This window comes from Mirounga leonina, unplaced genomic scaffold (genome assembly GCF_011800145.1).
Source record: "Mirounga leonina isolate KUSES-001 unplaced genomic scaffold, KU_Mleo_1.0 Mir_170, whole genome shotgun sequence".
In the NCBI taxonomy this organism is placed as follows: domain Eukaryota; kingdom Metazoa; phylum Chordata; class Mammalia; order Carnivora; family Phocidae; genus Mirounga; species Mirounga leonina.
Window position 1 is genome coordinate 25,368,340 of NW_023270433.1, and position 13,951 is coordinate 25,382,290.

Here is a 13,951-nt window from a genome sequence, read left to right on the forward strand (position 1 = left end):
ATACATTAACAAAAGAAAGAACAAGAATCATATGATCCTCTCAATAGATGCAGAAAAAGCATTTGACAAAGTACAGCATCCTTTCTTGATCAAAACTCTTCAGAGTATAGGTATAGAGGGTACATACCTCAATATCATAAAAGCCATCTATGAAAAACCTACAGCGAATATCATTCTCAATGGGGAAAAACTGAGAGCTTTCCCCCTAAGGTCAGGAATGCAGCAGGGATGTCCACTATCACCACTGCTATTCAACATAGTATTAGAAGTCCTGGCCACAGCAATCAGACAACAAAAAGAAATAAAAGGTATCCAAATTGGCAAAGAAGAAGTCAAACTCTCACTCTTTGCAGATGATATGGTACTTTATGTGGAAAATCCAAAAGACTCCACCCCAAAACTGCTAGAACTCATACCAGAATTCAGTAAAGTGGCAGGATATAAAATCAATGCACAGAAATCAGTGGCATTCCTATACACCAACAACAAGACAGAAGAAAAAGAAATTAAGGAGTTGATCCCATTTACAATTGCACCCAAAACCATAAGATACCTAGGCATAAATCTAACCAAAGAGGCAAAGGATCTGTACTCAGACAACTATAAAATACTCATGAAAGAAACTGAGGAAGACACAAAGAAATGGAAAAACGTTCCATGCTCATGGATTGGAAGAACAAATATTGTGAAGATGTCAATGCTACCTAGAGCAATCTACACATTCAATGCAATCCCCATCAAAATACCATCCACTTTTTTCAAAGAAATGGAACAAATAATCCTAAAATTTGTATGGAACCAGAGAAGACCCCGAATAGCCAGAGGAATGTTGAAAAAGAAAAGCAAAGCTGGTGGCATCACAATTCTGGACTTCCAGCTCTATTACAAAGCTGTCTTCGTCAAGACAGTATGGTACTGGCACAAAAACAGACACACAGATCAATGGAACAGAATAGAGAGCCCAGAAATGGACCCTCAACTCTATGGTCAACTAATCTTTGACAAAGCAGGAAAGAATGTCCAATGGAAAAAAGACAGTCTCTTCAACAAATGGTGTTGGGAAAATTGGACAGCCACATGCAGAAGAATGAAACTGGACCATTTCCTTACACCACACACAAAAATAGACTCAAAATGGTTGAAAGACCTCAATGTGAGACAGGAGTCCATCAAAATCCTAAAGGAGAACACGGGCAGCAACCTCTTCGACCTCAGGCGCAACAACTTCTTCCTAGAAACATTACCAAAGGCAAGGGAAGCAAGGGCAAAAATGAACTATTGGGACTTCATCAAGATAAAAAGCTTTTGCACACCAAAGACAACCGACAGAATGGGAGAAGATAATTGCAAGTGACATATCAGATAAAGGACTAGTATCCAAAATCTATAAAGAACTTATCAAACTCAACACCCAAAGAACAAATAATCCAATCAAGAAATGGGCAGAAGACATGAACAGACATTTGTCCAAAGAAGACATCCAAATGGCCAACAGACACATGAAAAAGTGCTCAATATCGCTCGTCATCAGGGAAATCCAAATGAAAACCTCAAGGAGATACCACCTCACACCAGTCAGAATGGCTAAAATTAACAAATCAGGAAATACCAGATTTGGCAGGGATGTAGAGAAAGGGGAGTCCTCCTACACTGTTGATGGGAATGCAAGCTGGTGCAACCACTCTGGAAAACAGTATGGAGGTTCCTCAAAAAGTTGAAAATAGAGCTACCATATGATCCAGCAATTGCACTACTGGGTATTTACCCCAAAGATACAAATGTAGGGATCTGAGGGGGTACGTGCACCCCGATGTTTATAGCAGCAATGTCCACAATAGCCAAACTGTGGAAAGAGCCAAGATGTCCATCGACAGATGAATGGATAAAGAAGATGTGGTGTATATATATATATAGCCTCTTGCAAGGTGGAGATCTTGCACACACACACACACACACAATGGAATATTATGCAGCCATCAAAAGCAATGAGATCTTGCCATTTGCAACAACATGGATGGAACTGGAGGGTGTTATGCTGAGTGAAATAAGTCAATCAGAGAAAGACATGTATCATATGACCTCACTGATATGAGGAATTCTTAATCTCAGGAAACAAACTGAGAGTTGCTGGAATGGGGGGTGGGGTGGGAGGGTTGGGGCGGCTGGGTGATAGACATTGGGGAGTGTATGTGCTATGGTGACCGCTGTGAATTGTGCAAGACTGTTGAATCACAGATCTGTACCTCTGAAACAAATAATGCAATATATGTTAAGAAAAAAAAAGAAGATAGGAGGGGAAGAATGAAGGGGGGGGAATCAGAGGGGGAGACGAACCATGAGAGACGATGGACTCTGAAAAACAAACTGAGGGTTCTAGAGGGGAGGGGGGTAGGAGGATGGGTTAGCCTGTTGATGGGTATTGAGGAGGGCACGTTCTGCATGGAGCACTGGGTGTTGTGCACAAATAATGAATCATGGAACACTACATCAAAAACTAATGATGTAATGTTTGGTAATTAACATAACAATTTTTAAAGATTTTATTTATTTGAGAGAGAGACAGAGAAAGAGCACAAGCGGGGAGGGCCAGAGGGAGAGAGACAAGCAGACTCCCCGCTGAGCAGGCAGCCCAACTCAGAGCTGGATCCCAGGACCCTGGAATCATGACCTGAGCCAAAGGCAGACGCTTAACCAGCTGAGTCACCCAGGCACCCCAAGAACCTTATGCAGGTTTCTATTGACAGCAGAAAGTCTCCTACAGGATTTATTGCTATGTGATATTACCACCCTACTGAAGTAAAGCTTCTGAGAAACTGACTGGGCCCATGAGCATGCAGGAATAGAAACCATAGCAAAGGAACTTCATCATGAAAATGGTGGAGAGCAAAAGTGGCTGAGCTAAAGAGGGAAATGTAGGCTTGCTTTCATTTGAGGATTTTCTTTTGAAACCTAGCTTTTTTTTTTTTTCTCAGTAAGGGGAAGCCCTAATCAGCTACGGAGCAAAGTGAGCCTCTTCTCTCTTGTTTTGCAGAAAATAAATGGTCTTGATTATGGGCACAGAGCGCCACAGTTGCTGCAGTGTGGGAAGCATACATAAATTGCAGACTAAGAGACTCTAAAGCAGAAATTGGTGGGTTTGAGTTCTTGTTGTGAGGGTGGTCAAGATACTGTACTATCTTGAACTGAAATTATTTCTTCTGCCAAATATGCTTGTTAAACTAGCTTTAGGATTGCAACTCAGATGACCTACAGACAGGAATGTAAATGGGTGAAACATGACAAAAAGGGGAAAAGTGGGGATGGTGGCCAAGTAGAGGCTATATGTCCATTAGAAAGAGGTACTGCTACTCACTTTAATCCATCATCACCACACTAGAGAGTGCATTTAAGTTGCCAGATCTTCCAGACTTTTTAAAAATCTGAAATTTGAGTTTTAAATGTTGACAACTCCTTTAAAATGTTAAAGACACAGCACAGGCCAGATTTGACCCTGCGGTGGCCGCAGATGATCTCTAATGACTTATAGTATTAATGGTTCAAGAATATAAGTAGATATGCTTATTGTCTGTGAAATAATTCTTCAAATTCACTTAAAGTTGTCGTTGTTGCTTTGTAGACAGGGGAGCAAGGTCATAGGAGTCTAAGTTCTGCAGGGCAATCTCCAGGTTCTCCACCGGCTTCTCCAGTGAGACTGCCATGATCTCCACCTTGCAAGTCTCATTCAAGTTCAGGGCTAACTTATTTTCATGCCTGATCCCAGGTGCCCAGACGCCTGCTAGACACAGGGCTCCAGACCCTGTCCTCTCCAGTCTGCCCTGGGGGAAGGCCTGGCCAGCCAACCTTGGGAACTTTCGGGACCCCAGTTCATCAGCCAGCATCTCTCCCCCCATGGATGCTGTCTACCTGGGCATGTTGCTAGGAGACCTAAATTCACTTTTTGGAGTACTTCATAGTTTGCAAGTCACTTGCATAAAATCAGTCTCATAAAAACCCTGTACACTGCTGTTACCCCTGTTCTGCAGAGGAGGAATCTTAAGTTCAGGCATGTTAAGTGACTTGTCTGCAGTTAGAGCAAGGAAGTGGTAGAACCTAGATTCATTCTTTCGTATTGGACTCCCAGCACTTCTGCCAAGCATACAGCCTTGTCTCATAACCAAGACCTTAGTAACCCTACTTAGCAACTCTGGAGGTCAAATAAAGGAAATATCACTATTCTGACCCTTGATCTGTGGAAATCTGTCCTGGGAGCGAGGAAGGGTTATGAGATGACTACTCTTTAAGAAAGAACATCTGAATCTCTATTCTTGTACTAGGTGGAATATCAGGTCCAGTTTCTTCTAAACTTAGGGTATTCCTCCATTATTGCAAAGTAGAAACAGGACTGGAGAAAGGAGTCTTATATTCTGTCATGATTCAACTGCTGACTGGCTATGTGGCTTTAGACAAAAATTCCTCTGCCCTCTCCCTGAACTTTAGGTTCCTCATCTGTAGAACAGGAACCATGATATGTGAGTAGCAGAGCTACTTCCATTCCCATTCCATGATACACCACCGATTTATCCTTTAGAGATCACAGGAAACCGGGGGAAGCAGATCCCAACATGCAATAACTATACAGGGTATGTGCTACTAATCAGGGATTTTGGCTACTTAGTACTTATAAACAGTTCCTATTAGTGGTGATGAGTAAATGTTTCATAGAAGCTGACTCTCTTTTTGTTTTTCTTAATGCCTTTTAGAAAGGATTAAAAATTGTAACTATTAAAGGATATACAATAGAAAGGAATCTCCCTCTCACCCTGACCCCAAATTCTACTTTCCAAAAGGTAATTTATAACAGATTCTGTGTGCCTTCTCAGCATTTTCTGGATATACAGAAGTATATATGAATGTGGTATATATCTCTATCTCTATTTTTATCTCTATCTATTTATATATTCCCCATTTTTCACAAATGGGAGCATACTACACACATCCTTCTTGAATTGATTTTCTTAGTTAAAAACTTCCTTTAAAAATTTCCATATCAATACATAAGATCTATCTCATTCTTTGCAGTAGCTGTATAGTATTCCACCATTGCATCCTTTATGTACCTTTCTTAGTCAGTTCCAGCTGCTATAACAAATTACCATAGACATGGTGGCTTAAACAACATTTATTTCTCACTTAGTTCTAGAAGCTGGAAAATTCCACATCAGGATAGTCAGGTTCTTGGTGAAGACACTTTCTGGTTTACAGAGGGCTGTCTCTTCCTTGTATCCTTACATGCAGAAAGCAGAGAGGGAGAGGAAGCAAGGTCTCCCATGTTTATTCTTATTAAGGCACTGATCTCACTCATCAGGGTCTCAGCTTCATGGCCAAATACCTCCCCAAGGCCCCACTTTTTAATACCATCACACTGGAGGTTAGGATTTCAACATATGAATTTGGGAGGACACAAATGTTCAGTCTAATTGTGGAACATTTAGTATATGTCTATTCTTTTGCTATTTCAAAATGTCCCAATATATATCCTTGTATATATCTCTGACCATAAGCTCAATATAAAATAAATTTCTACTATTGTTTCATTACAGGTTTTTTTTTTATTTAAAGATTTTATTTATTTATTTGACAGAGAGACAGTGAGAGAGGGAACACAAGTGGGGGAGTGGGAGAGGGAGAAGCAGGCTTCCCGCTGAGCAGGGAACCCGATGCGGAGCTCGACCCCAGGACCCTGGGATCATGACCTGAGCCAAAGGCAGACACTTAATGACTGAGCCACCCAGGCGCCCCTCATTACAGGTTTTGAATATTGATACTGCCCTCTGAAGAGGCTGCACCCTTCATACTTCAAGGACCATTTCAAGAAAGTCTCTGCACATTTTTACCAACATCCTGTATTATAAAACTTTGATTTTTGTCCACTGAGAGGTAAAAATGTTCTGTTTTTATTTGCACTTACTTGCTTTTAATAAAGTTGAACATAAAATCCTAACAAGACATATGTATATCCTGTGAAGAAGCCTGCTCATGATCTTTATCCATTTTTCTATTGAGTTGTTAATTTTCTTGAATTATAAGAGCTCTTTATATATTAATGAAACCAGACTATTTGTATGTCATATTTGTTGCAATTTTTTTTGGTAGTTTGTTATTTGTCATAATATCTTCCAGATACATCTTTTTAAAGGTCTGCTTTTCAACCCTTTAAAAATCAAGATGGTTCTTCAAGAGTACTCTGATTATGTGGCTGATGCTTCTGAAAGTTGATTTTGTACAACTTTACCAAGAAGCTTCTGCTTGTCATCACAGGGGATGGTGTAATACTTCTTGAATAAGACCTAGTTTATGCCACTGTGAATCATTCATGTTACTGGAAAACCTGATTGACCACTGGACATTACTGGCACATTTCCCATAATTCTCCAAGGAATTGAGGGCATTCAAGAGGGAGTGTTTCTCATTCCCTCTGTAACCAGTCATTGTCCTGATTGACTTCAAGATTTTGTCTCTGTGAGGAAAAAAAAAATAAAGAAAATCCCAAAGCAAGAAAGGTTCCCCAAGTTATTTTGAGTTCATAAAAATTAATGGTCATCAGCTGAAACAGGAATTTTAGAAAAATGATCCAGACTTACTGGAAAACTCAACACCTTCAAGCATCATTATTTGGTTTACAAGTTACATGGTGAAGTGCTTAAAGCATCCCAGCCAGAGAAGAGAAGACTTCCATGACAGAGACATTGACAGAAGAACTTGACTTTAGCCTGAATGAGTAGAGACAAAGTTCATATGCAGTCACCGAGGTAAGAGGGGTACCATGTTTTTATTCTGATCCCCAGGTTAGATAAGATAGGACACAAAAAACAAGCCCCTCCCTACAGACACTGAGGATGGTCTGTTCATTCAAAAACCACTTGGCACTGAGCTGTCAGATTCACTATCTGAAATAGCATCAGAAATAGAAGGAAAAAGATCTCCTTTCTTCCAAGTTCACAACAACCACCAACACAATGTGCACCCATGCCACAAGACTCCTAGCTGATTGACCAAAGACCATGCTTAATTAAGGGGTAAGGTGGTAGTGTATGCACTACACTGGTCTGTATGGGGCTTTTGCCTCTGGTTGCTTATTACTCCTGGCTATATACAGTGGAAATAGAATGTATTGAGTTGTATAGTTCTTGGCTTTTCTGGCTTAACCAGAGATCAAAATTCTGCAGTAAGAGAGGTAGAGTGACCAATTGCCCCTAATTGCCCAGGACTGTCCTTGTTTTAGTACTGAAAGTCCAGTGTTCTGGGAAACCCCTCAGTCATAGTTAAAACTAGGACAACTGGTCACTCTCAGTCTTGGTCTTGTCCAGCTGATTCTTTCTTCAGTCATGTTACTCTATAGAGAAATTAAGTAAGATAAAATGGGCTTAAGTGTAAGAAGAAATTCGGTAATACATAAATAGGATCACAGCTTTTGGAGTGAGAAATACTGGAATAAGATGCATAAGACCATACGCTCAGGAAGAGAAAAAAAAATTTGAGGTAACGTCTATGATTCCCTGATTCTATAACACTCTTCATATCATCTTAGAAAAGTTAGATGAGCCACAAGTAAAATAATCTTTATTGCCATTTATTGAATGATTACTGTGTACTAGGCACTGTGGTGAACTCTTAAATGTTATTCTGATGACAGTCTTAGGAAGTAGATATTATTAGATATGATTTATAGGTGAGAAGACAGGCTTAAAGAAAGAGGTTATGTCTTGCCCAAAGTTATGCAGGTAGCAGATGATGGAGACAGGATTTGAATTCAGATCTCCGTGGTTACAAAGCCTATGATCACATACCTCCATCTTCCATTACCCACAAATAGTTGTGAACAATCATTTTTGCTCTCTCCATGTTATGAGGTTTTGGTACTGCCTATAATATGATCCCTGGAGACCAGAGAAATAGTAACACTAACAACATGCATTTGCATAACATATTTTACATTTCAAAACACCTTTACTTCTATTTTCTACTGTCATCATCCCAGAGATGCTGGGAAGTAGCTCACGTTGATCCTTTCTCTATTTATAACACATAGGAAAGAGAGTATGGATGAGCAGGGTCAACTGTTGATGAATACACAGGTGATGTAGTGGCAAAACTGGACTCACATCTACAATTCCTGATCTTAATTCCTTCTGAATACCGAGTCTATTCGGTTGAGATTAAGGGATTCTGTGACTTTCTTGGTTGACATCAAAGGCCTTCCAGACTGCTGTGGGAATTGGTCCAACTTTGTTTCCACCACTTGTCTGTCTCCCCCATTACACTATAAGCTCTGGGAAGGCCAGTTCATGTGTCTGTCTTATTTATTTCTATGTCCTCAAAACCAGACACAGAGATTCTAAATAAATATTTAGTAAAAATGAATATCCTTTGTAAACCTTTCTCCTAATTCAGATGGTGGTCACCATTCCCCATTACTATATCTTGTTTTCTTGCCACCACACCTAATTTCACACTGTTTCCTCCCCTCATTTCCACATGGTCAAAGACTAAGAGTTCTTCAAGGTGTGACTGAAACACCACCTCCACCAGGCAGCTCTCCCAGGCCTCTCAGCACTGAATGTTCTTTCCTTAATACTCAGATCCACCCCTAGTCTACCCCTCCTTTGTTGCACCTACCAGTGTGTCTCCTTTATTAAAGTGATTTGCAACTCGCATGAGTCAAAAGGGAGTAGGAGGGACTGGACCTCTCTTTATGTTGTACAGCTCCTGTGAGTAAGCCCTTAAATAATAAGTCCATGGCTTGGATTCTAGGACCTTCAAAAAGCCCAGGAAGTTCTGAAAAGAACCCCAAATCTCTGCATCCTGGAATATCAGCCCACACTTCAGAAAGAGTGACACAACAGTCTCTGGGGGCTCTTCTAGTTATAAGGCGTGAGACGAGGATTGGTTGGTCCAAATGTGATGCCTCTATTTGGAGTCAGAACAGGAGGACTTGAGAGCCATGATGAGAGCTTGCTGTTGTTTATTAATGAGATATTTATTAGTATTTTTTTATTAATGAGATAGCATTGCTACATAACTTGCACTTACCCTGTAGATATCTATTTGTGGGGTCAACTTGATGGGATCATCTCTCAGTGAGATTTTAAAGGGATGTTTGTTATTATTTTGTCCAAGTGATGGGCTGAAGGAAATATATTAAAAACTATGAATCCAAGACAACATTGGGCCTTTGAGACTTGCCTCTCTGCTATTGTTAACTTCAAAATTCAAATAAAAATCCACAAAACTGTTTTATCCAACTCAAAAATATAGACATCAAGAGAATCCCTGGATAGCTGGACAACCCTGAGGTTGTGGCCGTTTGGGCCAGGTGTTTCCTTTCAGCACAATACTGTTTGACAACACAATGCCCTAGCATACAGAATAGTGCCTCAGGTTTTTGTTTTAGATTTTCTAGCTATAAATGTTAGCTGATAGTTAAGATAAGGCTCATCGAACCAGAGCAATAGAAAAGTATTGGCATGACACTCACTAAAGAAACCAGAAAAATTTAGTAGTTTATATACTCAGGCAAAATAAAAATAATTTGCTACTATAATGCATTTTGTCATGGTGATGTTTTAGTGTGGTGGGTTTTCTTATCACAAGGTATAGCTATGTTGTTTTAATAAAATATGTTGGTTTTCATAAAAAAAAAAAAAACACAACAAAACAGAGCAAAAACAGAACAACCTCCACCTCCCCACAAAACCCTAATGCCAGTAACCCTCAGTAAGCCTCTGAAATTTTCTTCTCTCGTAACCTTCAAAATGGTTCACCCTAATGAGCTGTGGGCCAGAAACAGGTTAGCTAAGTAGCATCCCCGGCGTGGTGGATGGGTTCCTAGCCGATGGCAAAGGAAAGTGTCTTCGTCAGTTTGGGCTGCAATAAAAAAGTACCCCAGACTGGGTAGCTTACAGAAAACAGGAATCTATTTCTCATAGTTCTAGACGCTAGAAGTCTAAGGTGGGTGCTGTTATGGTCAGGTTCTGATGAAGGCCCTCTTCCAAGTTGCAGATTCTTCATTGTGTCCTCACATGGGAGAAAGAGGGCTAGAAAGTTCTCTGGGGTCCCTTTTCCAAGGGCACTAATCGCATTCATGAGAACTCCACCCTCATGACTTAATTATCTCCCAAAGTCCCTTCCTCCTAATACCATCACATTAGGGGTTAAGATTCCAACATATGAATTTTGGAGGGGACACAAATACTCAGTCCACTGCAGAGGGGAATTCAGAGTGGGAACTGGAAAGATGTGCCCACTGTGGCAGAAGGTAAAAATAGGTTTGCACAATCAAGTGGGAGGAGGCTTCCTACCCAGCCCCTTGATTCAACATGTTCATAGCTGTAGGCAGGCTGGCTCTGGGTAAAGAATGAGAAAGGAGAACATCTCAAGTACCATCCCAAGGTCTTCCTGGGAGATTGCAGTTTATGCCCATTTTGTTCTGATGTAATTATTAATAGCATCCCCTTTACTCTCAAAGGTGCCATGGTGAGGATGATAAGTTAGTTATATGTTCATCCTAGACCAGAGGCAGCCCCTTTCACAGAGGTTTCCTTTTCCCCATTGTAAACCAACTCATTTAATTAGTGCACAGTTTTAATTTCACTTAAGGTAAAGTCATTATTACTCATGAACACAGGTATAAAACATTGGAAATTTATATGCTGCATTGATTTTTTTTAAAAAAATCATGATTTTAACTAAGAAAGGGGATATAAAGAATAAAAAAACAATTATAACTACACCAAAATAAAAAGCTTTTGCACAGCGAAGGAAACTATTGACAAAATGAAAAGGCAACCTAATGAGCAGAAGATATTTACAAATGATATATCCAATAAGGAGTTAATATCCAAAATATATAAAGAACTTACATAACTGAACAGTAAAACCACAAATAATCTAATGTAAAAATGCTCAGAGAACACAAACAGACATTTCTCCAAAGAAGACATACATAGCCAACAGGCACATGAAAAGATGCTCAATATCATTAATCATCAGGCAAATGCAAATAAAAATCACAATGAGATATCACTTCACACCTGTCAGAATGGCTAGAATAAAGACAAGAAATAATAAGCGTTGGCAAAGATGTGGAGTAAAAGGAACCCTCATGTACTGTTGGTGGGAATGTAAATTGATGTAGCCACTGCAGAAAACAGTATGTATAGAGGTTCCTCAAAAAATTAAAAGTAGAAATACAATTATGGTCCAGTAATTCCACTACCAGGTATTTACCAAAAGAAAACAAAAACATGAATTTGAAAAGATATATGCATCACTACGTTTACTGCAGTATTATTTACAATGGCCACGATATGGAAGCAACTCAAATATCCAGAAGAAGATATATATATATATCTCCTGGATATATACATACATACATACATGTATATATATATATATATATATATATATATATATATAATGGAATATTACTCAGCCATAAAAAAGAATGAGATCCTACCATTTGTGACAACATAGATGGAATAGAGAGTATTGTGCTAAGTGAAATAAGCCAGACAAAGACAACTGCTATATGATTTCACTCTTATGTGGAATCTAAAAAACAAAAAAAGTAAACAAACAAACAAAAAACAAAATCAGATCTACAAATACTGAGAACAAACTGATGGGTTGCCAGAAGGGAGGGGAGTGGAAGGATGGGCAAAATGGGTGAAGGGGAGTGAGGGGGTACAGACTCCCAGTCACGGAACGAATAAGTCATGGGGATGAAAGGTACAGCATAGGAATAGAGTCAATGGTATTGTAATAATGTTGTATGGTGACAGATGGTAGCTACATTTGTGGTGAGCATAGCGTAACATATAGGTTGTCAAGTCACTATGTTATACATCTGAAACTAACATTGTATATCATTGTGTATCAACTATACTTCAATAAAAAATATGAAGATATGTATGTGTATATATATATATATAAAATCTCACATTAATAAAAGTATACATGTTGAGAGGTAGTGGGAAGCTGGTGGTCTGAATCGTGTACTAGAGTGTGCATGCCTATGTATGAGAACACACACACACGCATGCACATGAAAACTCTCAGATTCAATAGCAGTGGGCAAGAGGGTGGAAAGAACAGGGAGTCAGTGGTTGCAGCCAGAGTGAATGGCATCCAAAGACGAAGATAACCCACAAGTTCTCAGTGATGCTGCACAGTAAAGGCTCAATGTAATCTCCCTATGCTCCCCACCCCCCTTATAAAGACGTTCATTTAGGTTACTAAATCCGGTGTTTTGTATGCTGATTTTTCTTTGCATTTCATCCTGTTGTGCATTATATATTCAGTGGAAACAACCTTTGGAAAAGAAGATGAAACCCCTTGGGAACATTTATCAATGTCCAGAAACCTTCCATGATGCAAGCAGTTAAGGTGCTTATTCTGCACTTCAGATACTTCTTGGCTTTCTAGAAAAGGGTAATTCATCACTCATACTATCCCATGAACCTATCCTTGGGTGAATCACATAAAAATCACACTGATAGGTGTGATTATGAGATTTGTATAGTATTTTACTTTCTACATACCCTATGCCTCTTAATTCTCAGCAATTCTACCAGGATATCTTTTACACATGAGCGAACTACACTCTCAGAGGGAATTAGTAGCTTAGAAAGAGTTCATAGCTAGTAAGTGGGGGCAGGACTGGATCCTGGAGCCCGCTCTGCTGGCTCTCAGCCTTATCCCCATCAGCTGCAAGATACAGAAGGCAGGAACGAGTGGACACAAGGACATATAACGCCCTGGCATTGGGTGTTGATCTCCCATGTTCACTGAGTGCATCACTGACGTATAGATTCTTCACTGGTTTCCCTGAACCCACTTATCTCTTTCCAACAGGTCAACACCTTAGCCACTATTATTTTTTCTGACTATGTCCCCTCCTTCCATTTCCTCCTCTTTCTGGCTAGAAATAGTTGAACATATTCATGTTGTGTTTGGTACGAAGACTGAAAGCTTTAATGCAGCCTCATAAGACCTGGTGTGGGTGGGACCCAGACCACCCCTCTGCGACTCCCTGGACTACTACCCCCATGATCTCAGCACTCCAGGCCTCTACTCCTTTTCAGTTCCCTTGACAACTCATGCTGCCACCTGCCTCAGACCTTCTACCATCAAATCCCCTCTACCTGGAAGGATCTCACCTCAGAGCTCAACCTGAACATTCCTCCTTCAGGAAACTCCCACGAGCCACTCAGAGTAGTCCCGGTCTCAATAGACCCTATACATTTGCTTCACCACACTCACCACTGTTGTAATTTTACTTTTTTTGGTATAATTATTTGATTGATATCTATCTTTGTTCAACTGGAAGCTCCATGAGAACAAGGGATTGCTTTATTTTCCACTTTGCTTTTTCCCCAGCAACTAGTAGGTCACATGTAGTAGGTTCTCCACAAATAATTGTTGAATGAAATGTCTTTGCTATCTAATGGCCACATGTGACTTTTAAAACTTAATGAAAATTAAAGAAAATTAGAAATTCAGTTTCTCAGCCATACTAGGGACATTCCATGTACTGGATAGCTACATGTGGCCATTTTTGTATTGGGATAGTGCCATTACAGAACACTTTCATAATCATAAAGAAAGTCCCATGAATAATGCATCCTTAGATGTTTACTGAACCAATAAATACAATGTACTTGCTTCTTGTTCATGTCCAACATGGGCAATGGTTAGATTTTTCTTAAAAAAAAAAAAATCTCAAGAGGTGCTATCCAGTGTGGCCTGAGGACCGCTGGGAAGTCTGTTCTGTGAATAAATGAACCAGCAGAGAATTCTAGATGGGTTTTTCACTTGCTCATTTTCACTCAGCAGATAGTTAACCCATGCCTACTAGGTATTGCACTGACTACACTTAAAGGAACGATCTTCCTGAAATTTTCAATTTTTCTTT